The sequence below is a fragment of the Falco biarmicus genome, chromosome 14, assembly GCF_023638135.1.
Source record: "Falco biarmicus isolate bFalBia1 chromosome 14, bFalBia1.pri, whole genome shotgun sequence".
NCBI classification, from domain to species: domain Eukaryota; kingdom Metazoa; phylum Chordata; class Aves; order Falconiformes; family Falconidae; genus Falco; species Falco biarmicus.
In genome coordinates this window covers 21,038,388-21,063,436 of record NC_079301.1, presented here as the reverse complement: position 1 = coordinate 21,063,436, position 25,049 = coordinate 21,038,388, and the positions used below count along the sequence as shown (strand labels likewise).

Below are 25,049 nucleotides of genomic sequence, written 5' to 3'. Positions count from 1 at the left end.
CAATGACAAACTCAGGATAGTTGTATAATGAAAGAGCCAGACCGTAATGAATTTTATGGTACGCCAACACTACAGGCTACTGTATTCTGCAAAAAGGTATTGCAAGCAGTAAAACCATCCTGCAAGAGCTCTGTGTGAACGACTTTGCTCGGCTCCTCAGCCCCAGTGGCTGCCAGCACGTGGTCACTTCCAGCACCTCGCCAGCTCATGCATCCCTGCTCCCTGTTACCGTCTGCAGTTTGAGAGACAGGCTCCATGCCAGAAACGCAAAGGATACCAGGCAGAGGAAGCCAGGGAGACAAATCAAACAGACAGGCAGTGCCCAAGCTTTCCTGCCAGGACCTTTACAGGCCAGCGTGATCATCCAGCTCCGAACTGATACCCACACTCCTCCGGTAATGGGAAAAACCTCTGAGCTGGACCTGTGCTTACCAAGCTTTGCAATAAGTCTTTGATAATCCCAATCGCTAGCTTTGCTTCTCCTTAAAAGTTAGCACTGCTGCTTGTGCAACACTTGACTTGCCAGATGCCTAAACCTACACCACGATCACCATCACCAAAGAGCATCCCAGACTAGAGCTGTATTTCTTGGAGTTCACATCTTGGTGTGATGCCCCCTGCATCTCCGGCTCTCCCTTCCAGCACAGCCTATCACCCAATTTTTTTTTGGCTGGATTATCCTTCTGCCCAGGAGGGATGGAAAGAAGAAAGGAATAGCAGTACAGCTGCAGATGAGCAGGTCATTCCTCCCACCCTGACACAAACATTAGCTGCAACCTCACAGCAGGCCCCCACGTCCCAGGGCTGCACTCACCAGAAACCCAGCACCTGCGCCCAAACCCCAACCCTCTGGGTCAGATGCATACATCCAACAAGCAACTTCTAACTCTTGATTAGAATTGCCAATCCAGTATTAAATGAGCTGTGTATCATTTCCATATGCCCTTGATTCCTTCTCTTACAGTCATGTTCCTGGACATACTTCAGATACGTTTTGAGACTCTCGAGAGAATGCACCTGAGGTGTCAAATCAAGACCTTGAATAGACTTGCTGCAAATACATTGCTCAACCCACTTAATCCTTAATTAGGGTTTCATTTTTTAATGTAAGGCTTTAATAATCAGCTCAGAAGAAACTGTAAGAGCAGGTGCCAGGCCACCAAGGACTTTCTCCACACACATCTTTACTGGCGTGGCTACACCACTAGTACACTGCTTTTGCAGTCTCACCACCCTACCAAGCGCTCAGCATGGATGCGGTTGCACTGGTTTGACAGCAGCTACACAAACACAGCCTATTCTTGTGCGATAGATAACAGTGCACCCCTGTAACTAAACCGCACTATTCACGGCAACCAGAAGGCAGTGGAGGAGGAGCCACCCTTCATCAAACTACTTACCTACCACGAAACTTGTACACTAAGCCAGCTATCTACAGAAAAGATAACTGACAACTGCTTTGAGCTAAAAAAAAAAAAAAAATCATCTCTCCTTAAAGTCTCATATTGTTACCCTGCAAAACTGGTACTTTTTATGTAGGAGAGACTTACCTCCTGGAGCACTGTTGTGGGAGGTAACAGGGAAACCACAGAAGAGAACTGGCTCAAGCAGGGCTCTCCCAGCTTTGCAGTCAGACCTACAAATGAGGTCTTTATTGTTTTCATAATATATACTGTTTACACACACAGCTTCATAAAAGTCACCAGTAACATCTCATCTTCATAATCGACTGAGGTAGGTGGAAACCAGAGTAAGGATTAATGAGAGGTTTCATCAGCTTAACTCATTCAGCCAAAGGTGTCTTCAGTAAGCCACTACACCTTCCGCGTGCTGCTGCGGTCCTTGTCTGCAAAGCTGTTGCCGCGGGGGAGAGCACTTTTCATTTTGGCATTTCCAGTTTGTTCTCTATGTCTTGTCTGCACACAAACAAAACATCCACTGGTGGGAATCTGCAAAGGTTTGAGTTTTAACCCAAAATCTGAGCTTCAAGTAGTAATTGTAAAAACTCTCCTATAACATTTTGACATAGCAAAAGCCAAGCATAAAACTTCTTGAATAAGAAACACACACAACCAGTAAGAACAGCAGCTTAAAAACAACAAAAATAAATCATGATTTAGGACTAAATCCTCTAGATCATCTAATTACAGTATTTAATACCTTGCATGTGCTTTTCCTGCTCCAATGGGAGCCTGCCAGCAGTCCAAAAGCAACTGCAACTAAAGCCTGTCAGTGACTCGATGACCTCTTCCCATGCGTTCAGCCACCAGCACACGCCACCAGCCTGCCCGTGGGGGTCCTGCCACCCACTGCCCAGCTAAGGGGGCGAGTGATTTCAAAGCAGCTGAACTCTGGATTCTGTGAAATAACAAAAGTCATGATAGAAGAGATCTTTTCAAAGGAAGGTTTTAGCATACAGTGAAGCTTTCCCTGACAACTGTGAGTGTCACTCCTGTAAGTGTACACCATACACAAATCACATGAATAATGTGTATTTCCAGGGTGCACTCATCCCCCATTTCTGCATTTCTTCTGACACTGTATGTTTCCTTTGTATTTATAAAGCAGGTCTGAAATGGAAAGAAAACCAAAATATTACATTATAATGCACGAACTTTACTAAATTACAATGGATTAACAATGAAGATGGAAACATTCATTTTATTCCTTTCAAACTACAGAGCATAACTGAGTTCAACTTAATATTAAATTATGTACTTGGCTTGTCCTCTGCCTGCCTTTTTTCCCCAGAACGACAAGATGTTCAACTATGTACTACATGGAAGCAATCCATGCAGCTTTAAAAACAATAAAGACCACTTCCAAATGTGCTGTTCTGGTTTCATCACACTCATACTTCACCAGCCGTCACTTCTACAACAGCTCCAGACCCGCTGAGACCTTCCATTAAATTCTGTAGGAACCAGACTCCCGAAGATGAGCAGACACTCATATTCACTGTTCTTGAAGCATCTGTCAGAAAAGTGCTGATTTTAATGGTATTATTTACTACTAACAATGTTATAATCCGTAAAAGCATGAGGTTATGGTTTCTTTTCTGCAGTAATTTTATCAGACAATAATTTTGTGGACCACGGGTTTATGGAGCAGGAAAACCTGCTGCTGGTTTATACTGAACTCCCATCAAGTGGCAGGCAGTGGTACCGCTGCTCACCCATCCTCACTCCAACTCATCCACTTGAAAATTCAAGTATCCTCCCCCTCATTTATATCGATTTTATTAATGTTACTTAAACTACAGTCACCTTATATGTATTTATCTGAAACACCTTTCCACTGTGTTCATGAAATTGTCTCCATAACCCTACTGCTGTCTCAATTATGACTTGTTTCAGCTTATACCAGTTACTCTCAGCCTGCGAAGGAAAAAACGGAAAACCGAACAGCCTCAGTTTCCGTTCAGTTCCAATAAGAAGCCTTTTTTCCTGTTCTTGCAAAACAGCAACTAATATTGGGAGAGTCCTGGATATATCTATGGCCACCATGTTCTCTATGTAAATTAGAAAAGAAATCAAGGGCTTTGAAGGACGGCAAGAACTATGTAGATTTTGTTAACCTTGAACGAAAATCCAGAATAGGAGTATTGGAAACACATAGACATAGTGAAAGAACAAGAAATCATGCACCTAGCAAACATCAAATACTCTTTTTTTCCCCTAATGAGTGTAAATTCAAGTCTGCCTGTTAAGCAGCACTACCCAAGCCAGTCAAATGCTTTCTTCGGACCATGAATAAGACAAAGTCTTGCTCCTGTTGCTTCACCAAAATGCATTCAGTTCAGCACCCAAAGATTATACAAAGGCTACTCTCACATATCAAGGCTGATGAACAGTTTTGCATTCACTCACAGATTACAGTTGCCTCTCACACTATTACTTTAGTACCTACTACAATGTGTTTAAATGATACGTAGGTCCACAGGTGTCTGGATTTGCTCTTTAATATGTTTACCAGCATGTTGGCAGTTTTGATGCATGCTCTTCAGAGGCATGTTTTTAAAAATATGGGAATTATGCCTTGTTCTTTCTTAAAAGTTTCTAAAATATTTGGTTAGGCAGATATCCAGTTCCAGACTTTCAGCTGTCCCAGGGTTGCCTCTTATGTGTCATTTTGTAATGCAATCAATTTTACTTGAAACACCTTCACCTGTGCACCAAGATGTGCAGGTTACGATCCAGAAAATCTGACACGAAAATAAAAAATAAATTCAAACCCAGTAAATTTATTAAATTAGTTGCTCAGAGAACAACTATCTTATGACCTAGAAATTGACCATCCTATGAGAGACTCAAGATGATAATCTTATTTTAGTTTATTGAAACATAATTTTAAGTGAAGAATAATTATGAAGTACATAGGAATTACAGGAAGCACATAGATTTAAGACCAGAGGCAAAGGTAGGAGAGCTGATAGCCACAGCCTTCCAAATTCAAACTGACAACACAGTCAATAAAAAGCTGAGATTCCAACCCGAAGTTAATGTTCTATCTTGGGTGACAGCCCAGGAAGTTTTGAAGGTGTAACCTGAGCACCCAGTAATCAGAAAACACACAGAAGAACCTAACATTTCTTACTAAAAACTGTAACATAGTTTTTAATGCCTGTGTTTCTGCATGCTTGCTTTTTTGAATTCACATGGTGATTTGCTCCTTACAGAAAACCGCTCTCCCCTTTTCAAGCTAACATTATTTGCCAACCTTCCTTTTCATTGTTTAGCATCATAATTCCCCCCGCTTTCATTTACACGCTCTCTGCCGGTGGTATTCATGAAAATCCTCAGGATTCTTATCCTTCCCCTCCCTTTCCAGCCCTCCCCACACAGACGTTTTTTCTTAACATATGAACATATGAATCAACCCAATGATTTGGCCACTTCCCATCAGGGAACATCACCAGCATCCAGAATAGATTCAAGAATACATTTCTAATTCGTGACTACCACTCCATCGGCAGTGCTTTCCCCGTTCGGTCTCCTTGGCAGATGGACAGGTGCCCACACCTAGAAGCATGATCTGACATACATAAAGCTGCCAATACCAATTCTACATACTGTCTGCAGATGCTTACAGCCTACCAGCACATGCTCTATTCTCGGGAAAGAAAACCAATGTTTTCAATAAAACACAGTCTCCTCTGCAGGATACAGCACTCTGCATATATCTGCTAACAACATCTTAGTATTTCTCCACCCCCTCCCCATGTCTCTCCTTTTTGTCAAGCTCTCTAGCATTTGTTCTGGGATCTAATTAAGGTCCCTTATCACCATGGCAAGAGGGGGGCAAGGTCTAACAAAACAGCATTAATGAACTGATTGTTTTCATTGGGCACATACAGAGCCATAATCCCCAAGACTGGTACGTATCTACACTTGGAAGAAAAAAATTAAATCTGAAGAAGTCTGTGTTGTTTACATTTTTACAAGTGTTTATCTGGAAGCCCTGACATAATCCAACAGCACCTTAGAAATTATTTTTAAAGGAAGATTTATTCCGATTAGGACAGGCAGCTTCATTTTGTTTTCTCTTCTGAGCATATGCAGAAGTCTTGCACCTACCATCTGACTCTTCTTCAAAGAGATGTGCTTCCCGTAAACTTCATTAGTTAGATGCCATTTTATAGGTAATTCAGAACTTCTTCCCACCTTTCTGGGTTATTAAATCTATTAACGTCCCAGGATATTGTTATGTAAGTACTGCTCATCTCCATTATGCAGCAGAATTAGAAGAGAGCTATTAGAACCAAGTTTGCCTTGTTTCATCTCATTCTCTGTGTGAATCAGACACCAGAAGCAAGAGAAACTTCAGGGGACGCGGCTTTTGGTACTGAAGAGAAAGGCAAGTGAAAGAGAACAGAAGTCCACGAGGGGAAAGTAACACAGGCATTTTAGATGAGTGTTTTAAGGGAGAAGGTACAGTGTTCTCTTGCCCTGCAAGAGTAAATTTTTGTCTCCTCCCAATACTTATCTCCTTGTTCTCTCCCTTCATCTTCAATCCAACTTCCAGTCACATCCAAGGATTTCAATACCACCTACAGCCAACCTAGATCAACAGTTGGAAGGATCCCCTCCAAGAAATGTCTAGTTTAAACGCTACAGAAAGTGTTGTTCTTAACTCTACCCCCTCTTGGTTTAGGTTCAACTGGCTCCCCAGGCGCTTTCTGAAGAAACGGCTAAAAGAGGTAGTTTTTTGACAAGAAACCAGTCCTGGCCAAAAGTAATCTGCAGAAAGATCTCTCCACCTTTTACTGGAATAGAAATCTTCACAAACCTTTTAATTAAGCATGATAGCTCCTCTATGACATATAAAAGGGAAGAAAGTTTTACAGGCCAAACTTTGAAAGGTTGACTTATTTTTTCAGCACTTAATATGCAATTTGAAACATGCAGGGCCTGTTTCATGTGGGAGAGTCCTACAGCTGTCAAACCTTTTGGATCAGCCTGCAGTTGCATTGGAGCTATTTGTCCTTAAGGAACACACCTGCGGTCACCGCCTTGTCTCAGCACTGGAGATAAGGGCTGTATTTCTCTCTCAGGATCTCATCTCACATCTCCAGGTCCATCCCCCTATACTCCTTTTAGCCTGTCTGCTTCTCAGCTTTCCCTAAAGATATAGCTGACATTGTAAAAGCTGTAAGGATCCCTCCTGCTCTAAACACCTTCTTTAAATAGATGTGATGGAGTATCATTGCAAATATGTGTCAATGCATACATGACCCACAGACACGGCTCAGCCAGGAAAGCAGCAACCATGAAGTTCCATCAGCATAAGGCTTTTTGCCTCCTATTCGCATTTGGTGTAATAACATACATACTGAAAATCTGAATTCTCAAACACAGGATAAAATATACTGTTTTACAAAAAAGCACGTATACTGAAAGAGCCTAGAGATACCACACACAAGATACACAAAAAAATGTGAGCAGTAAACTCCAGCAGAAGAGGAAATACTTTTGCTAAAAGAAATAGAAAAGTGTTTTTAAAGCAGTAGTTGTAATAACGATCAGCACTGAAAGACTTCTTCAACACACTTTTCAAACCTTAACTAATTTTCACAACACTCCAGGGAATCCATATTAATTTGCCCATTTAACAAGCGGGGCAAGCAGGACAGAAAAATGATGGCACTGTCATATGGCCAAGAGAAGTCAATGTTGGTGCTAGGGCTGGAACACAGTTAGCTTGTGCGCTCAGACCACTCAGTGATACCTCCTGTGCATTTCAAATGTAAACCTGCTTCCCTTGTCAACTGTTCTACTGTCATAATCTGTTTTGGAAAATAAAAGTTAACACTAGAGAGGGAGACAGTAACGTAAGCCCAACTGCTCCAGAGCATAGGTTCATATTCTGTCTACTTGTTAAATACTTGCCTGCCCAGCTCAGTCTGCTTGGCCATCTTCCCTCCTAAACAATAAAGTTTTTTACCTTCTGGTGTAAATGAGTTGTTCAGCCCAGAAGAGCATTTAACAACGCCAATAATGCTCATCATATGTTGTTTGTTCTCTCATCCCCTCTGCGGGACAGAAGCACGTGCAAAGGCTGTGATGTTTTTTAACAAATACATGTTTGCAGTCAGCGTGGCACAAGAAGACCATAACGTATGACTGATAAGAATACAAATACCAGCATACATGTAGGTACATGTTTATGCTAGATGGCAAAGGCAAAGAAACACCCAAACCAGCAGGTTTTGTGTTTTGCAGCTGTCCTTTGTTCTGATGTTTGGGGTCCTACTGTCCTGAGCAAGCACTTGTTCCAAGACACAGTTTTTTCAACAGAGTGGATCAGGACTAGAAAGTTATGCTGTGCCAAGGAAGCAAGGCTGCCAGCTACAGCCTTGATCTGGAAGACTTGTTAGGTCTTTTAGTTATCATATGCACAAGGAGCTCACTTCCCTGAAGATAAAGACATCTAATTCCATTCAAAATTAGGCAAGAGTTGACAAAAAAAAAACCCAAAAAACAAAAACCAAACCTGACTGGGGTGCAGTGGGCTACAGCGCAGTGGGGTGCATCCCATCTTTCTTGCCCCAGTCCTGCCTACACGCAGAGGACTTCATGACGTCGTGTACCACACTGCTGTTATGCAGCCAAGGGGGGCTGAAAAACTAAGATGAGGTTATCACTTGCCACCATCAGACTCCTAACCCCCCAGCGACAGCAGAAAGCATCACTCAAACGTACTGCTACGCTGGAGCTCGGCACCAATGCCTGAAGCAGAAGCACCTGTTAGCCATGGGCCGCATGGACCAGAAGGGTACGGGCCCTCTCCACAAGTGAAACAGCTTCAGTGTTTTCCTTACCCCACCAACAATGCCTACGTGTAACTTGGTTTGGGTGTAAATTTTGGAGGCTGACTCTGATACTGCTTCTTGTACAAGAGTGCTCATCCTAATTTTATTTCAGCCACAACTGTAATACAACTACTACTTATTTCAACATATAATTAGTGGCTAACTTTCCAAAATAAAAATGGCCATGAAATTCAGAATAAGGCTATTCATCTACACAACAGTGATTTTTTTGGCCTAAACTCTGCCTGAATGTAAATCCACTTACATTGACAAATGTCACGCAATTACAGCTCTGGACTAATGACTTTATTTAGCCAATATGATTCAAATTCCAGGAAGTCCTGTGCTTACAGAGACACTCTACTCTGCACCTACATTCAGAAAATAAATACAATACATAGATGTAGTAAATGAATTTGTAATGAGTGTCGTTTATCCCTGTCAACCATGTTGATGAATAATGCTGTTAAAATGGATCAGATCGCCCACCAACTACGATCGCAGCCTTCCCATGTCCAAAAGCCATGTGCTTCTCCAATTAGTTGCTCAAAACTAATTGTCAGATGTAATTTTCAGTCAGCAGTTTCTTCTTCCTTCCTCCTCCTTAATATATTCCTTTTGCACGCATTCCCCACAGCACCTGACTTGCTCAGCAATCTTTCCGCCCTTCCTTACACACTCATGCATTATGTCTTACACCTAATCTCTCCTTACAGCTTTTGAGCAGAGCTCTTCCAGGCAGCTGACATTTAAATAAGCTCTGTATTGACTTTCCTCTGCTGTACCTCAAGTCCTCCTTGTTTTCCTTATGTTCATATTCCAATTCAGCTTCTGTGCAGCTCCTTTCAAGGGTAACAGAAGCGGAGCTCGACTGATAATCAATAAATACCTTTACCCTGCAATCCCTCAGACGTAAAGCCCAGAAGGAGATTCCCCTCTCTCTGCATGCATATTCACTATTTTGGATGAGCTTAAAAAGGCAGGAAAAGGTTTTTTCCCAAATCTGCAGCATGTTTCAGACAACACTAAGCCTGTGAACTTTCCTTTAACTCGCATTAAACCGATACAACTTTTAATTAAAAAAGTAATTTTGAAAAATTGCTTGTGCGGCGCGCAAGGTGATGTTCAGACAGCATCACTGATCCCTGGAGTTCTGCAGCCTTGAGTTTAATAAACTGAATTTTCAAAAGTAAACACAGCTTGCATCAGCACGAACCTTCTACTTTAGACTAATATTTTCCATCCATTTCTTTTTTAGCCAGAAGAGGAAGTTTTCAGAGCACCACATGCTTAAACACATTGCACAGGTGTCACTGGACACTAGAAAGGGAGAAAATTCCCAGACCCTGGAGGAGCTCTGTCCACCTGCCAGCCAAGGAAGCCTTGCCTTCGTTGGAGTGAGGCAGGCGGGCGAGATGCCCTCTCCCATGCAGGATGGGAACATCAACAGCCAGTGCCAACACAGCTGTAAGGATAAAAGACCTCGAAAGCCTGGCTGTGGGAGCTGAGGCACCAAGTCACGCCCCCCCCACCTTCTTGCTGAAGAAAATGCCAGGCACAAGAAATGCCATAAAATTCACACCTGAGCTTGTGCATAATCCTACACTCACACAGCAGCTCCTGCATTCTACAACTATAATTTAGGATTTATTTTGCCTAATTCATTATTTCCTGTAGTAGGTAATCCAGCAGGTGGAAAGGGCAAAGGGGAGAACAAAAGCAAAATAAAAATCAAACCTAAATATTTTGCCCTAGGCAGAAACAAGTGAAAAACACTCTCAGGCTTCCTCCTGTTTGTTTTTATAACTGTTCACCTTTTTTTTTTTTAAAAAAAAATTAATCATTTGAATTATCTTTAATCCAAGAGTTCAAAAAGACGCTCGACGACAGTAGGTGTCATTTCCCCCTTTCCCCCCCTTATCAATTTATCACAATTACCCCATTAGCCTGCACACACGCACAAACGAGGGCTGGAAAGTCAAGATTCTTGGGTTCATTTCACGACTGCATTTCTAGCAGGTCATTAATTTCTCCGTGAGCTGGTTAGCTCCTCTGTACAGCAGGGAGAGGTGGGTTGTGCATTTTATCCAGTATTTATAAAACAAATACTTTGTGAATCAAGGCACACTGTGCTGATCTGAAACACCAAGCATTTTGTTATTATACATAAATAAATACAAATATAGCATTTACCATTTGCATCGCTACTTATTTGTGTTTCTAGTATTTTAAAACTTCTAATGTTGTTAGAAATGCCAAACGGAGATGACTTAATGTTCTCATGCCTATTCCACCAGGCCTGCATGTAATTTTTTCCTTCTGCTGAAACCCAGTGTATTTCTAACTGTATTTCCTCAGCCAAACCTTCCTCAGAAAGGAACTGTAAAGGTTTTGTTTTCAGCCTCAGTAATATAAACACTTAAACACTCAGTACTACCTATGCTGAGTGATGTATTTCATCTTCATGTCCCTAACTTTAAGCATAATTGCCAATTAACCTGCACACTTTAACTTTGGACAACACGTTAAAATAATAAATATACGTTTGGATTTGGTCTCAGTTCCACAAACACGTTTAAGCATGTGCCTAAACATTAAGCTCACAAGTACTCCACCGAGTTCTGATTTTAGGCTATCTGGTAACACATACAACAAACTCCAGGAGATACAACATTCATTCTTTATCTGAAGAGCTCCACTCCACAGATCAGCCTTTCAGAGATGTGCCAGCTTGGCTCTAACAAGCTCTTCACACTTTTTTAAGACTAATAGGCTCCATGTATTCATCTCCAAAGAGTATAAATTCCCTTCCTCCCTTTCCCTTTTAAATATGTCAGGCAACATTACAAAAAATAACATCTGTGCCACAGTTATGCAATAAGGAGCATGATAACCATTAAACTGCACTTTATAAAGCTTGGGCTGAACTGAAAATAAAAACCAACCACCAAAACCCACAGGAAAAAAAGTTCCCTTTAAACCTTGAGATGCAGGAAGTTTTCAGTACTACCTCTCTTCCTTGCTTATTCTAAACTCTGTTCTGCTGCCCCTCTTCATTGATGTACCATGGCTATTAATGGGAAGTCTGAATATACATGCTATGAACAGCACAAATGGACTGAATCTGGCTGGAAAGGGCTTAAACCTTCCGTAAGAAGATGCAGAAGTTCCAAGTGTTTTTAGTATGTATGCACATTTCATCAGAGTATACAAGCAGCACTATATATTTTCTTGCAACACTTAGCAAGACTTCTCTTTTCATAAATATAGGTCAACAGAGCTAAACTCTGGGTTTGCCTCAACTCCCACTTTAAATGCATAAAGAATTAGATTTTTAGGAAGCAGAATGAAAGAAATGGTGTATTTCATGCTATTATATACCCAGCCAAGGATCCCAAAGGGTTTGTTTGGGCTTTACAAACAAAACAAAAACCCTTGGCATTTGTCAGACTAAAACCATTTTTCTTTGGTCTTTGCACAACCATCCTTTCCAGATTTGAATAAATAACATCAAACAAATTCTTTTGACTTCCATTACCATGCAACACACATAAGTTGTTCAAGGAGAGACAGAGAAGTGTGTGAAAGCATTTGACAGCAAAGGACTATGAGATGCACCCTGCATAACCACCATCAGGTCTGGAAATGTTCATTCCAACCCCTCCACTACCCTCTTGTTATTTAAGCAGCCTGTGTTGCCCCAGAAAGAAATGATTCAAACAGCCAAAGACCAAGTTCAGGAGCCATGACCACAGGGTATTGCTTTACCCATAGACACATGGGGAAGGGGTACTGAGGGTATTGACAAAATAATGAAAGTACTGATGAAACAGTGAGCTACACATCAAGTTTTCACCTTGACTCTTCATTTACTGACACTTGCAAATATAGGTGTGACTTAACACGGCCTCATCAGCAAACACCCAGGCCTAACCCAACAGCAGAATAAGATACTGTGTATCCTTAACCCCCTTTGGTTTCAACATCAGCCCACAGAACGCAGGGTGAGAACTCATAAGATGATACTGTCAGCTCAGATTTTATATATTTTATGTTCATTACAAGTTGTAACAGGGAGAATAACCCCTATGCTTTCACATGAAGTTTAAGGCACCACACAATCATTAACCATTCCTGATACGACATTTGGACTCCACAAACATACCAATTGCAACGCTGATGAAGAGCAACCACATGGGCAAAAAACTTTGAAGAACAATTTAAGCAGCATTTTCTTCTTTTCCCCATCGTTGACACTGAAATGTCACACTTACTATGTCACTCCAGCATCACCACCTATGCCTTCCTAGGGGCCATTTTCCTCCATTCCTACTCTTGGCTCTTCTGCTGGCATTGAACGCCCCAAGGTGAAGCCTGCACTTGGGTTCTTCCTCACAGTCTCAAGCCGCTCACTTTGCAGAACTTCCCCTCCAGACCAGTGACAGACTACCTGAAGCAGCTGAACAGTTAACCCAAGAAGCTTCTGAATTCACCCTGAAGTGACCTTTAGGAAGTCTTCAATGCCTCCTAGTATTTGCAGTGAGGGAATCCAGCACACGTGCTGGCAGGTTGCACATAGAGGGGTAAAAGCCATAAACAAGGGAGGAAAGAAGGATGTAGTTAACAGGGAAAAAAACTGAGAGAGGGACTGGGATACCAGGGTTTGCTTAACACATGAATCAGAATCGGTAATTCCATACACCAGTAACCATATAATGGCCAACACATCAGTCACAAACTAACTCTACGTTCAGCTCTGCATCATAACCAATATCCATCTCTACTCCAAAACCAGAAATGCTTCAGAAGGGTAAAATAAGCGCTACACCCTGTTGATCATTAAGTGCCAGGTCTTCAAACAACCCTCTACAGAAGGAGGGGGAACTCTGTATACAGACACAAACTATGACCTGAAGGTAAAACCCCAAATCATAACTTTGTGTTGCCTAATACAGCAATCAATTCTGAGACTGAACAATCAAGCTGATCAAAAATTCCACCCTTTCAGATCAGAGACTTCTTGGAAATATCGTGGATTGCTCAGCCTCCCGTTCACATTCAGCAAGGCTGGGATTTACAACAGCTGACATGAAGACAGGCCCAGTTCAAACCCAGAAAGAAGCAGGCAAGTAATTAGCATGAATTAAAGAAAGAAACAGGCACGATAAACAAGACTGTTTCTACTGCAGTACAAACTCTCCATCAGATGATAAGCTAACCAGACAAATAAGACAATTAAGTAAGTGAAGGTTACTGGGTTAGGACAAATTATTTTTTCTGCGGGAGGTTTCAGCTGACGAGTTTCTCCACACTTGCCATGCCTGGCTGGGTTAACGCCACATGGCTCCTCTGCTTCAGATAAACTCGTGGGCACCGTGGGCTAGTAATGGTCCTGAATTACAGTATTACACATTAGCCATCCTGCTTGTGCCACAATCTGCTGTACTTCTGCACAAGCTGGCAATGTCTGCTCCACGTACTTCAAAATTCATATATCACATACACAAAGCATCTAAGACAAGCCACTACATGGACAGGTGATTTTGATATAGTGGATTACCTTAGATACAGACATAAACAAACCATGGGAAATTATTGTGTGTTGCTCCCTACAGAGCCAGCGGTGTCAAGAAGATAGGGGTTTGCTTGTTTGCTTTAATATGAGCTGAAAAATTGTGGTCAGCAGCAGACTTTCCCTTCTGATCTTCCCGAAAATTCTACCCATCTCTCCACATTAAAGGCACAGCTATCAATGAAGTAAACCTGTTCATCTCATGTAAGCAAAACATTTTTAAAAAAATACCGCATCACAACTTCTTGTAGCTAAAATAATCCCACTCCCCAACAGTGTTCTTCACACAAACGAGAACAGCAACCACCCTGAAAAAAGGCAATTTTCATTTTTACCCTCAAGGTTCAGAGAAGGCCAAGAGTACTAATTGCTCTGTTCCCTGAAACGATATGAAATAAGACCAAGCATGCCACCAAAATACTGCCATGGACCTTAAATTCATATTCAGAGTATTAAAACATGACCTCGCAGGCTACAGGGAAAAAGGGGAAAAAGTGCTGCTAGCTGGCCAAACGGACACCTGATTCGCTTTGTACTTGTTAAACTCCCACCCACAACCCTTGTTTCTGTGAAGCAGTTAAGTATTTCTCTGAAGTTATTCAACAACTGTGAAGGTCAAGTATTGTCCTAACTGGCCGGTTGCAAACAAACGCACCTTTCATGTTGGCAAGTGCTTCAGCCTGCCACCAGCCACAGAGTAAAACCCTAATCAGAGGGGAAAAATGTTGGTAAATTGGTAGCAAAGGGTACAACACCTGGTCTACAGAGTACAGTTGATGCTTGCGGAGGATCCAGCTGACCCAGCGAGAGACCTGAAAATTGGGGCCAATGCAATGGATGGGAAAAAAATGTAATTTTTTTTATGTAAAAAACTTAAGAGTTTCAGCTAAAATACTAAAAATTAAAAAAAGAGCTTCAGTGGCACTTCTGAAGAATTAAAAAAAAAGGCTTTGGAAGCTTTAGATTTGAAGCTTCACAAGCTTCTTATGAAAAATGCAAGCTTTGAAAAACTTCTGAAGATTTAATATTCTTACTTTGGGCTCTTCTACTGCCAACGGACTATGGATGCTGTAACTAATAAAAAATAATTAATGCCAATAAACAGGCCCCTCATAAGGCTTCAGATTCTCCATCAAAGACAAGTCATTCATTGGGACATTGTACTGGAAACAAAATCCTTCCACAGAGCTTTTCTCTCCTACATTTGGTTCTTCTGTGCTGTAATTCACAATCAAAACCCTTCAAAATGGGAGGAAAGGAATTTGATTTTTTTTCCTAAGCACGCAGCTCCAAAGGCAACTCTCGAGCATGGCAGATATCTTACCCAGAATGGGATTGCAAAGGAGTCGGCAGTTTGTGCGCTAGCCCTCCGAGCAGCCCGGCTCTCGGGGAGGCAATGGAACAACCAGGCAGTGCTCCACGCTGAGCAGTGCCCTGCAGTCCAAGCCACGTCCTGGCACTCCTGCAAGCCCAGCCACATCCTACAAGGTTCACAGGAGCAAATTTTTCCAATAACCTCCACTCGAATGCCCTCAAAAATGCGACAGCCTCATAGCATCAGGTATCTTCTCACCACATTTGGCAAGCCAGGAGAAGTACAGTGACAATGCTTGGGTTTTAGTGTTTGAGAAGCTCCTCACGCCAGGGGAGAGGGGAAGTAGAAATTGCACCAACTATTTTGATTTATTTCAGAAATACTGACACTCTGCTCTCAAACTGTCTCAGTAACAGCTTCAGACAACAGCAGTGAACATCACAACGCAGTATGGATGACCTTCACGACACCAACTGGCAACCCATGCACGAGGCAGCATTCTGTGCAACAGAAGCTCTACATAAGCAAGGTGAGAAAGCCGATAAATTGGCAATAACCCTAATCAGCATCTCGGCCAAACACACAACCTCTGCTGTTCCTGCCAGCTTCAGTGACACACTGAAGACTGGCATTGTGCTGTGCAAGGTGACATCCTGAAGTGCAGCCTCAAGCTCTCCCAGACTCCTAAGACAGAGATACTCTTAGTCTCATGCCTGAGGATAACGACAGCGATTTGCAGAGACAACGATCACAGTAATGATAACGACAATTCAGAAAGGTGTTTAAAACTGATTTGGTAAATGAATCAAGTGGGGTCCAAGCAGAAGCAATGCCAGCCCTTTCGGTCCAGCGTACTATGGTCCTACCCTCCCAAGGGGCAACAGCAGTACACCTAGACAAGAAGATTGATCAGAAACTTCTAGTGACGCATCCACCCATATTCTGAAGATACGGCACAAACAAAACAAAAGAAGGAAATACAGGATCAGTGAAAGGAAACAATTAGCCAGCAGATTTTTCTATTGTGGGAGACTATCAAGGCAAGAGCTTGGATAAATTAAGCAAATCAGGCATCTTCTAGTAAAAAGCATTTCCAGAGCTTTGTTAAAACCGAACAAGACTACAAATATGAGCTCAGATATGCTCGCTGGGCATGAGTCACCTTCTGAATACTTAAGGGTCAGAAGAAAACTTCGCTCAGGGACAACACCTACCACAGCTGCCTGCTCCCAGATCTCTCTGCAGTGTCCAGCAACACAGCCAGCACGGACCTCTCCTGCGACCGGAGGGCACTGGGTTACATCCCTGTATTATTTGCAGAGCTGACGTAGCAATGCAGACACAGATCCAGCTCATACGTAGCACTGTTTGGAGACTGCATAATGATCCGGCTCAGCCCATGCAAAAGCAATATAAGAACACCTTCTGTACAGAAGAAATTCTCGAGATTTAAAGTTTTAACACAAGCTAACAAATGCCAGGGATGAAAGAAATCCTGGGATGAAAGATCTCCATGACACCTGCTTTGAATAAAAAGACATTGCTACAAAAATATCAGAGACCTGCTGGTCTAGAGCCTTTGCTACATGTCATTTCCCAGACATCAATTTGCAATAGAGGCACACAAAAGCAGTATTACACAGATTACATGCTACTCCCCCGAACTGCAAACAAATCTACCCAGCACTACAACCTTGCTGTCCAAAGCACTACTGAACTAAAGCCACCTTCTCTTGCTGTTCGTAAGATGACTTTGCTAAGGATAAGCCATGCAGCTGGGTTCAACACCGATCTGCAGAACCAACAGCTCCTCCTGCAAACTTCGCCTCAGTTGAGCATTACCAAATACTCCCACTTTTTCCTCATGTCCACAATCAGGGAACCGATGGTACCAATACTGTGGCACTAGCAGTGGGACAGCTTATCCTCAGTTCGGGCACCCTTCAGGCAAAACCCACGCCCAACGCCTGGATGCTTAAACCGAGTTAATCATCTTCAGCAACTGTAATAACTTCAGGGCTTTCCACGCAACAAGGTAACACACGGTAATTATTGCAAACATTTCATTGTAACAGCACCCAGGAGCCCAAAAATCAAAGGGCTGAGATCCCACCAAGCCTCTCGCACCACATAGAGGTTAATAAATCAGGCAGGTCCCCCTGCCAGAATGGCCCGGACCCCCACACAGGTAAACCCACAGGTGCGTATGACTAACTAGATGGACGTAGTGAAGAGCAAGGTACCAACAAAACATGGTTCGCTCGGTTTTATGCCACATGGCTCATTTACTCACTGCTGGCAGCTTCCACAAAATCAGGCTCGTCAAGCACCTGACTGTATACTTAGGTAATGATTATAAAGCTAACTCAAGCGAGGCTAAAAGTACACAAAGATCTAGCATAAAAATAAAAAAGTGCAATCCTCTCCCAGGTGAAAATACAGGACTTTGAACATAACAGGTGGATTATATAGAAATTATTTTGCTCCCAATTCTCAAAATATTTTTTTTTAAATCCCCTCACAGACCAAAAATTGTCATTACTGAGAAGTAATAGCAATTTTGCTGTGTTTAACGTTCAGACTACCCACCCCTCTCAGGGCCAAACACAAACAACTACAGCAGCATCTGCACAGCCCCCACACAAGGGCTAGGGCAAGGTCTGGAGCACCCACGGCTCTCCTCCCTGGATTCTGCCCAAGGAGAAGATTATTTCCTAATGTTGCTTTTTGTTTGCGACAGGGCATAAACTTTAAGGGGAGGGTTTGCTGTTGTGCTTGGGAAATCAGCACAGTTGGCTTCTTATTGCTGTGGCTACGAAGGAAAAGCCTTACTGTCTCGAGAAGTGCTGCTGCGCCTTGTATGATGGTTGCGTCCTACACCTGGGATGCCAACCAAGTCAGATGCCTTTGTCTGGGAACACTTGCTCCCCAAGCCTCACCTGTGCCCTTATTGGTCCTGCAAGCACATTTAAGTCTTTTCATACATTTCTTTCCAGAGGCAGGAAAAAGATACGCGTGTGATCGATCACAAAAACATCCACGAGGCGTAACCACTTCAAAAGAGGACACCATCAAAGTGCTACCCCACGCAGACACACTGCCTTGTACCAGCTACAGAAGTTAAAACCCACTGGCCACAATCTTTTCCCTTTTTTTTTTTTCCCCTCTTTTCTTCCCCCCCCCCCCCCCCTTTTTATCGAAAAGGGGCTCCTCATCGTTCAGAACTCAATGTTTAAGTGGGCTGCCAGAGCCTCGCCTCCAAAAAGCGACAGCAAACACAGAAAAGGAAAAACAAAATCACAAAAATCCCCCCTCCCCACCCCCCAAAGCAAAGCGCCGGGTGAGGTGCAGAGAGGGAAAGGGGGACAAGGCACACAGGGAAGCCGGCCGGTTGCTCCCCTTTTCTGCCTTTCTTTTATTTCTGCTGAGTGTAGTAACACTTGAACTGGCTCTCTTTATTTGCAGCCGGATACGCGCTTTCAAAGATACTGTACTACTGTGTAGGCCAAGCAGGGACTCTCTTTCTTCCCTTGGTTAGGGCTTTTGGGAAAATAATTATTCACCAGAACTGCCATCGTGAACAGAGAAAGCTAAATCAATGTAGCTTTGTATGGGCCATTGCCGCTGCAAAGCAAATACTCCATCAAGACATGGATCAGCGAGAATTTTATCACTAGGAATCCTTATGCACATCTTTGTGTATTTTTAATATCCGTCTTATTATCTGGTGTGCCCCCTCTCTCCCCATGCTCCTGCACCCCACCCTCCCCATGGATTTGTCTTGTGTCACTGGCAGCTACGGGGCTTGGCTGCAACACTCACATGCTCAGTAGAAACATCTTAAATACACAGCCAGGTTTATTCTCTTAAAAAAAAAAAAAAAAAGCATTGGTGCATAGCAGATTTATTCACTGAACAGGTTGATTTATTTAACAGACTTGACATACATCAAAACCTACTATGGGCTTACATAATTGTTATCCATTTAGCAGGTCTGGTTCTTTTGTCAAGTATTTGTTTTTAAGAAGTGATTCACTAACGACTGCTGCCTTATGCACAGTTCACATACCTTAACAAACCCAGCCTTGCACGGGGTATTAGCTGAAGTGAGTTTAAATTGCGTCCTACCTGCTTGAGCCCTGCTGTTATTTTTTTTTTAGTTTCTGTATCCTTGCCATACCTAAAGTAATAAAATAAATAATAATAATAATAAAAAAGAAAAAACAACAAGCAGGAGCGTGTGTGCAGGCACAGGCACAATTCACTTTCCAGCAGACCCTTTGGTGTGGGCACTGTGGTTACTGCATTACCAGGCTGCTCAGCGCTAACAGCAGGTACCTCCAGCACGAGAAGGCACCGCCGAGTACCAGGATGTTGGTGGTTGCGCGGGGGTTTGGGGCGAACCCGGCCGAAGGGCCGAGCAAACGCGGAGGAAAAACCTCCGGGAAGGTTTAAGAGCCACGGAGCCGTTTTGTTTTCACGCAAGAGGCTCGTTCAGGCCCTGGCTCGCACAGGCGCGCCGCTGCTCTCCGGCCGCACGCATCCACCCATGACACCCACCCATGGATTCCCCAAATACGCACCCATCCTGCGCCCGTTCCGAGCGGGAGGCGGAACGCGGGGGAGCATCACCGAGAGAAAGCACGTCACCTTCCCTTCCACCGCCAGTCCCATCAGCTTGTTTGGGTTAATCCATCACCAGCCGCACGGCTCGCCAGCAGCACGGTTCATCTCGGAGGCGAGGATTTCATTATCTTCCCCCCACCCCCCCCGGCTGAGCATCCTCCGCGCACACACACACACACAGGTCACATCCTACACTTAGTAAGCAAAACACATTGCCGCCGCTGCACGGCCGCGCGAGCGGTGCGGGAATTAAAGAGCCCGGAATAAAACCCGCACGAGCCCGATTCGCCGCCGCTCGCCAGACAGATGGTTAATTATATTCACAGCCGCATTTTTCGCTGGGATAGAGTTTCAGACAATGAGCCAGTTTTATTTGATTAGCCAGTTTTCTAGTTTAATACGCGGAATGACAGTTACTTCCAGGGTAGGGGATTTTTTTAAATATTTTTTTAAAAAAATCCCATCCCCCCCCCCCTTTTTTTTTTTTTTTTTTGTTCTGGCCGAGGCTGAAGTGCCTGCACCCCCCGCCCCCCTCGCTGTAAATAAACCCCGCCGTGAGGGGGGGGGGGGAGCCCCGCTGGGGGCCGGGGGGGCCGCGCTGCCCCCAGGGCCCGGTGGGGCGGCGCCCCCACCCAGCGCGGCACCTGCCCGGGGGGACACGGAGCGGGGGCCGGGGGGGTGAGGCGGCAACTTGCCGGGCCGAGGCCGCCGCCCCCCCCCCCTCACACCACACACACCGGCCGCTCCGCTCCTTCCGCCGCCGCGCAACTTCCCCGCAGGCCGCCGCGCCGCCGCGCAGGCCGGCATCGCCAGCACCCCCCGCCCCGGCCTCCTCAGCCTCCTCATCGCCTCACGCCGCGCCCCCCCGCCGCGGTGTGTGCGGGGGCGGGGGGGAAGCGCCGCCGCGGCGGGACTCACCTCAGCGCCGGGCCCGCGAGGGAAGGGAGGCGGCCGCGCGGGGCCGGCGGGTCCCCCCGCCCGCCCGGCGGAGTCGGCGGCTGCGGCGCCTCAGCGCTGCTCCATGCGCCCGGGGCCCCGGCGCGCGCAGGTGGACGCGCCCGCCCCCCCCCCCCCCGCCCGCCCGCCCGCCCCGCGCGCGCCGGCCCCCGCCCCTCCCCCCGCGCGCGCCGGCCCCCGCCCCTCCCCCGCCGCCGCAGGGCCCCCGGCGGAGCCAGCGCTCCCGGCCCGCAGCCGCGGCGCCTCACGGCCGGGCCCCCCGCGGCGCGCACCGGCCCCGCGCTCCCTGCGGAGGGACTGGGGGGGGGGGGGGGGCGGCTCCCGCCTCGCCGCCGCCGCCGCCGCCGCCGCCGCGGCCGCTCCCTCCCCGCCGCCGCCGCCCCCACCCCGGCCGGCCGTGCCCACTGAGGAGGTGCCGGGCCGCTGCCATTGTTCCCTCAGCCGCGGGACCGGCGCCCGCCCGCGCGCGTGTGTGCGTGTGTGTCCGTGTGTCCCGCCGCGGGAGCGCGCCGCGCCGCCACCGGGCATAAAGGGCGCGCGGCCGCGGGCCCGGACCCCGCGGGGCGGAGCGGGGCGGGGTGGCCTCACCTGCCGCCGGCCCGGGGCAGCTCCCGGCCCCGCACCCCGGCCCGGAGGAGGGGCAGCCGCGGGGCAGCTCTCCCGGGCGGGGGCGGGGGAAGATGGGCGCCGGCAGGAGGGCGAGGCGGCCGGGCTGCGATGGGGCGGCGGGGCTGCCGGCCCCCACCCCGCGCACCGCGCTGGAACCGCCTCCCGGGCCGCACGGCTTAACCCCGCCGAGCGCGGCCGGTGCCAGGAGCGAACGGGGGCTGGGGCGGGGGCAGGGGCCGCGGCCCCCCGCGGGCTCCACGGCGCGTTACTAGCGCTGCGCCTTACCGTCAGGTGTCTGTGAGGGGCCGCGGCCGCCTCGCCCGCCTCGCCTCACGGTGCCCAGGGCCCGCCGCGGTGCCGGGCACCGGGGAGAGACAGGGACGCACCCGGCGCTGCCTCCTGCCGAGCAGGGGGCGAGGGAGCGGGCGAGGCGGGGGACGGGCTGCAGCCGGGCACCCCCCCCGCTGCGCGCAGGACCCCGGGCAGGGCGGCCCCGCCGCACCGTGGCACCCGCACCCGCGGGCCAGCGGGAAGTGTCAGCGGGGCAGCTCCTGAGTCCGCGGAATTGTGCAGCAAACAGAAGGCACGCCAGGCACCCGCAGTGTAACCGCGCCGAAGGAAAGCAAGATGAGGAATAGCCTTTCGGTTTAATTAAATTCACGGTGATAAATCTAAGAGAGGGTCCTACTCTTACGTTACCACTTGAGCTTACACAAAATCCTATCAGTTCCTCATCCTAGCCAACACAACACAGTCTAAAAAGTTCGTTAGGTAATAGTGTAACTAAAATTCTAAAGTATCGAGCGCTTTAGCCCTTGTTCTCCCAGCGCCGGAGAGCCCCATGTGTATATGCAGTAATAAAACGGGAATTGCGTCCGGCAACTCATGTAACGCGCTCTGCATTCGGAATGCGTTCTACATCAACTTCCAGTATTGCAAAATAAGCAACTAATCTCATTTGTTCTTTGTTAACGGTGGTAGCCGAGATATGCCACACATCACGTGCGAATAAATAATTCATTCTCACTGCAGCAGCAGGGCACATCGTTGAAGTGTTCTGCCCCGCTGCAGAAGCAGAGGCAAGCAGTTAAGGGACTCAACTAAGGCCACGGAGCGAGTCGCTGCCACAATGGTACCACCTCCCGGTCCTATCCTGCTATGGTTGTCCTCTCCACCATCGCCACTTGCCGTGGAAATCACACCATTTAGTTCCCAGACCTCTGCGCATTTGTGATCTTCACCACAACGTTGTGTTGTGGTTTGTGCACACACACCGTTTTCTTGACAGAAAGATTCAAGTATTATGAGTAATTAATTGGGGGTCAAGTGAGGTGGCGATAGTGCACCAGGCAGCGCTCAGTAAAATAAACACATTTGGATGGTGTTCGTTAACCGCTTTCAAAATTTCATGAACTCAGGGGAGGTTTTGCCCTCCATCCCTCTGCCCGCAGCACGCTCCCATACAGGCTCTTCCTTTCAAAACCACCACCAAAGGCACACCACCAAATCTGGAGGCTCCTCTGCAAAGGGACCTCGCCACACCCCGCGGCGAGTGGGAATTACACGACTAGAAGCACCGGGGCACTGACACCAAGTTTGTCAGACCTACCCAACTCGTCCTGATGCCTTTGGGAAGGAGACGGCAGCGGTGCTGTGTGCAGGGAGACTGGCAGCTACAGCAATCAGCGGAATATAATCACACAGATCAGATTAGACGTAAGCATGGGGAGAGCTGTCGTGGAGAGGAAAAGATACATTCAATTAAATAAGCCTTGCACCTGGATCCAGTTTAGAAGACGACAACCCAAGTATTTATTTAAATGCTATCTTTTAGAGAGAACACAAACATAAGGCTCAAAGATTATCCTTGTAGCTATGATACGATATAGCACCTTTAGTTTCACTTACCCACACGCTACTCATTTAAGGTACTTCAGTTACAAAACTACCACAATACTAATCGATCAGCAGCATAAAATTCTGTGCAGCATGTTGGGCAATCTTAAAAATTAATAGTCTGTGCACTGTGATCTTTTTATGTAGTGCCACAAACAGATGCAAAAAGTGCATTGACATGATGGAAGCGCAGCTACCCACCTTGGCTGGGTATTAATTTTCCAGACTGTCAAAGAAAAGAGACTCACAGGTGCGAGAACAAGGTGCTAAGAAAACTCCTTTTGGCAGGAGGAGATCAACACAACCGCGAGCGAGGAGCGATTGTGATGCCAGCCAGCACCTCGCTCTGCCCTGCCGCGCACCCTCGCTGCCCTCCTGACCTCCCCAATACAGTGCAGCTGCAACGTGCATCGTAATCATTCACTACAACCTGTAAGACGGAGCAGATCAGACATTTACATCTGTCCCATCCTCCCAGCTGTCTTCACACAAAATCCGTGCGCCTCGACACATCCGTACGCCGGGAGCCTATGCCTGCTTGTCTGCCTCGGAAGCAGGAAACAGGGTCTGAAATAGCAGAACCCGGATTATGGCAATAGGCCACGGTGGTTTCCAGTTCTCCAAGCGCCTATTTCCTGATCCTTCCTTCTTTTCCTGACACATGGGAGCCTTGCTGAGGCATACACAGTAAGGGCTAAACCCCTCACCTGGTGCAGCCCGACGCAGGCAGCCCCTCTGCTGAGCAGTACCAGAGACAAAGGCCGAGGTTTGTGGGGGGATTCCAGTTTGCCCATGGCACGAGCACGACGTGAATGTGGTTTTCAAAGACCTCCGACCCGAGACTCTTGAGTAAGCCTGGAAAACAGTCGTTCAAGCAGAAAGCTGCCCAGATGTTACGAACCTTAAAAACCCAAAGCAAAAGGCACCAGGACAACAGGAGACATCACCCTCCTTATCCCACACTACCGCAAAGGGCCGGAGAGGATTTCTTGCCCCGGTCCGCCCGCCTTTCAGGATCAACGTCTGAAGCAGACCGGGGTAACGGTCAGAGCAGGAGGCACTCGATGTGGCGGGGGGCTCTGGTTCAGGTGGGCGAGGGACTCACCCTGCCTCCTCCCTCCCTCCTCCCCAGGCCCTGAAGTGCGATTCAGAACCGTGTGCTGCGGGAAATAATGCTGAGCCTGCAAACAGTGATTCATTCTTACTGAGGCTGAGGCAATTCCTGAAGGAGAACCAACGCTGGAATCGCTAACGGTCACATACGGAATTTCTCCTTTCCTGTCTGTCATGCCTGGCAAGCCTTAAAGCCTGGTCAAAACCGCATGGAAACCCGGAGCTGTTGTTCGTTAGGAACCCCAGTGGCTGCAGAAAGGCTCCCTCAACACTCCTGTCCTGCATCCCCCCCCCACCACGCGCTCTCCAAGGGGAGCGGAGGAACAGTGCGGCCATTTGGTCTGTACCTTCCCTTTGCCCTGCCGGTGATGGTTCTGGAACATGCAGCACAAACTCAAGGCTGCTGGTGACCTCTCTGGGCGAGACACATTCCCAGTGTGCCTGACAGGGTGACAGAAGGAAGGAAGGAAGGCGAGGAGGGTCCCAGGTTAGTTTCCCAGGCATCTCCATTCCCTGATCTGCTCCTTGCTCCACGGTTAGGCCCCTCCACCCAAAACAACCCAACCCTCCCTTGCAACCCCTTCACATGGCTAAATCCGAGTCAGAACGTTCTGGCAGGTTCACAGCCTGTGAGGCTCCCATGGCCCACT

General features: G+C 46.8%; 1 protein-coding gene across 1 annotated transcript in view; it reads right to left on the bottom strand.

Annotated features, from left to right (window-relative positions):
* Window positions 1–20,869, bottom strand: part of NEXMIF (neurite extension and migration factor) — a 173,146-nt gene extending 152,277 nt beyond the window's left edge. Inside the window, exon 1 of the mRNA XM_056359970.1 lies at window positions 20,743–20,869. The gene's annotated coding sequence lies outside the window, so the exon portion shown is untranslated. The remainder of the gene's footprint in view (window positions 1–20,742) is intronic.
* Window positions 20,870–25,049: the final 4,180 nt, after the last annotated feature.